This window comes from Nematolebias whitei, chromosome 10 (genome assembly GCF_014905685.2).
Source record: "Nematolebias whitei isolate Nwh7 chromosome 10, NemWhi1, whole genome shotgun sequence".
In the NCBI taxonomy this organism is placed as follows: domain Eukaryota; kingdom Metazoa; phylum Chordata; class Actinopteri; order Cyprinodontiformes; family Rivulidae; genus Nematolebias; species Nematolebias whitei.
The window spans coordinates 4,561,725-4,565,230 of record NC_056507.1 but is presented as its reverse complement, the minus strand read 5'-3'; the positions used below and the strand labels follow the sequence as shown (position 1 = coordinate 4,565,230).

The following is a 3,506-nucleotide window of genomic DNA, read 5'->3' as shown; positions in this document are numbered from 1 at the left end:
TTAGAAAAAGTGCAGTAGTTATTTAGCACATTGTTTTTAATTAAGTTTTAAACATTGCTACTTAATGTTTTCATCATGTGCACCACAAACTGTTAATGTTAAGGTGAAATTTGGATTCTCGTAGTTCTTTAATGCCACATAATTAAAGTAAATACAGTGTTGACTAATTCTCCACTCGGTGCATTTCTGTTCAGGCAGCCGGGCGAGGTCAAGCCTAGAAGTTATGACGAAGCGACGAGGGAAAAGTTTCCCTCCTGAAAGAAACAAGTTTAGTGGTTGTAGGAGGGGTCACCTTAAGTTGTGGACAACTTGTTTGAGCGATATGATTTTATAATCTCAGTAACAGCTGACTGCATGAATGTGCAACCAAACTCCACCTGCTTGGTGTGCTGTTTTGTCAGCTGGCTTGTAAATGGTTTGGAGCCACAGTTTGCTGCAAATCACCAACAAACTGGGTTCCTGAGCCAATCACAAGTGGTCAGCTATTAGCACAGAAGTGAACGCAGGTGTGATCCATCAGTCTGAGTTTTTAAGTGAGCTGGGTCGCAGATTATCCCGTTCTTTTTTTTTATAGTTTGTAGCTGAAATTGCTGTGAGCTGCACTCCCGTGGATATCGGGTGTTTGTGAATTAAATATAAAACCTAAAAGTGACGAGGTTTGTCTGCAGAATATGTCACAAACCACCGGATGAATTATGAGGAAACCTTCAGAAAGCAACTGTTGAACCTTTTTAACCCACACAACCTTTGCTGACAACCCACGTCCGTACAGTCGCTGCAGCTAATTGACTTTAGGAAACACAAAGATGTCTGTAACTCAGCTAAATATTGAACTGAAACTTGTGTGGAAGTAGCTGAGAGTTGTTCCAGCAAATACCGTGTGTAACAGCTACATTTCTGTACGAGATAATTATAGTTTAAAATTAACATGAAATATGGCAGATGATCTGCATTCCTTTTAAAGCAGTGGTTCCCAACCCTGGTCCTTGAGGAACACCATGCTGCAGGTTTTAGTTGTTTCCCTGCTCCGACACACCTGATTCGGTGATTTAATTACTTCCTCGTGTTCTGCAGAAACTTGTAAATCACCCATTTATTAAAATCAGTTGTGTTGGAGCAGAGAAATTACTAAAACATGCAGGATGGTGTTCCTCAAGGACCAGGGTTTTGAACCCCTGCCTTAAATAAACACCTTATATAGCGCCTTTCTATATTATCGAGATACTCAAAGCTCTTTACAACACAACCTGTGCCCTCATTTACCCATTTATACAGCGCTCTACTAGATCTGTACAAAGAATAATCTGTGCTTTAGATCGCATTCATACACCAATGGGACACACATGGGATGCAATGAGAGGCTCAATGTCTTGCCCAGTGACACTTCAGCATGTGACTGCTGGTGGAGTCGAACCCCCAACTCTTGCACTGGAGGACAACTGCTCTACTCAGTCACAGCTGCCCCTATAATAATAATAATAATGAATAAAAGTTGTGAATAATGGCAGGTCACAGCTTTGTCTGCATATAGTGCTATCAAAAGTAGCTGTTTAGAACATGTTGTAAAGTGTACCCCCCCCCCCCACACACACACACCCCAAAAAAAATGGTGTACTGTAATAAAATCCCATCTATAAAATTGGTCACAAAAAAAAGGGGTAACTTCCGGGAAGCTGGTACCATGTGACCAAGCAAAGCGAGGAGGAGGGGTTACAGGGCTCCGCCCATGAATGTATTTGATTGGTGGGGCGGGGAGACATGGCAGCCAATCGCTGCTCGGACTCGACCTGCCAAACGTCCCCGCCCCTCCCAGAAAGGAGGAACTTCCAAAATAAACCCTCGCCCACGACAGGCGGAGCTGCGACAGCGGCAGCCCGGGATTCCTGCTTCCAGAGCGGGCTGAGGAGCCAGCAGCGCCCGCAGCCTCCACCTCACCCACACACACACTCCTCTCTAAAATAAAAAATATATATATTTAAATATGTAAACGAACAATAAAGACAGCGTGCGTGCATTTCGTGGCAAATGCAGAGCAACACCTCGCGCTGCGGAACCTCCTCCCAACAACAGCAGCTCCAAACAAAAGACTCCCAGCACCGAGCACAGCCTCGGTCTGCTCGTTTAGGACGTCGTCCACCCCCCCCGCCCCGCCACGACAGAAGGAGGTGGGGCCTCCAAAGATCTGTTTTTGAGCGGACAGATCCGATCCGGTTGTCCTTACTGAACAATGCCAAAGTCAAACGGAACGGGAACTACGACACCGCCGGAGCCTCGACTCCCCCCGAGAACCAGAAAGAATTGCCAGCTGAAACCCTGTTTGTTTACTCCTATAGTGGGGGGGTTAATGTCTAACCTGTCTCCAACAACTCCCTCCCCCTCCCCTCTCTCTGCCGAGCCGCTGCCTTGGACTCGCGCACCGGACGGTCCTCCGAACCGCTCCGGGGAAATGGTCGTCCACTAACCGACACGGACGCGGTGCAGATCTGACCCACCGATCGTCCCCACGAGCGTCAACAAAAAGCCCCGCTACGATCCCCCCCAGCATCACGAACTAAACGCTCACAGGCCCCACACAGTCGCCGCCGCCTTCTCGCTCCAACATTCAGTAATATTTAGTTTAATCAGCTGCTACATACCCAGGAAAACACAGGACTCCTTTACTCCGGAATTGTGTTTGTAACAGAACAGTTGGACACGCCCCCCTCTGCTCCCATTGGCTCGCGTCGCGTCATACGTCACTTTGTTTTGAATATAACCCGCCAAAATGAGGCTGAGCTCACCATCAGCTGCAGAGGTGTTGCCAGATACCGAATAATTATCGTATTTATACTATCATTTAAGGTTCTAGTCCAGGGGCCTGCAAGATGCGGCTCTGGGGCCACATGTGGCTCTTTCAGTCTTTGGCCAAAACTAAAATAAAACTTAATTGTATTTAAATTACTGCAATGAAAATGGCTAGTTTTAGCAGACTTCCCATCATTTTCAAACACGTTTAGGATAGTACAAATAGAAGGCATAAACAAGTGGACTGCATCGTGCTAGTAGCTTGTTAGCCACTATGTTAAGTTGACTTCCAGTCTCACAGCGTGATCTTTCTCTCAAAACTACCAGAATGTTTTGGAATATACTTAAGACAAGCTGCTGAGAAGGAATATGGAGAGTAACTTTGATAATACTAAGAACAAAACACAAAAAACAAAGTCAAAATAAACAGATGTATTTATTTTTCTTTAAAAATGTAATTGGATATCCAACAAACAGGCCTAATTTTATACTGTCTTTAAGTTTATGCTTCACGTATGATACTTAATTCTTCAACAATTAAGATAACTCACATCGGCCTGCAGAGTCCAGTGTTTTAATTTATAAAATTGTTAAACTTGTGGTCCATGGGCCACCAGTTGACAGAACACATACAGAGTGAGGGAGGGTGTGATTTATTTGGTTGTGGCGGCACATGCACTTTACCGGGGGGGTGGGGGGGCTCGGCCAGCAGACTGACTTTC

General features: G+C 45.4%; 1 protein-coding gene across 1 annotated transcript in view; it reads right to left on the bottom strand.

Moving 5' to 3' along the window:
* The window catches only part of sin3aa (SIN3 transcription regulator family member Aa), a 24,831-nt gene extending 22,134 nt beyond the window's left edge, over positions 1–2,697 (bottom strand). Inside the window, exon 1 of the mRNA XM_037683258.1 lies at positions 2,637–2,697. The gene's annotated coding sequence lies outside the window, so the exon portion shown is untranslated. The remainder of the gene's footprint in view (positions 1–2,636) is intronic.
* Between the last annotated feature and the right edge of the window lie 809 nt (positions 2,698–3,506).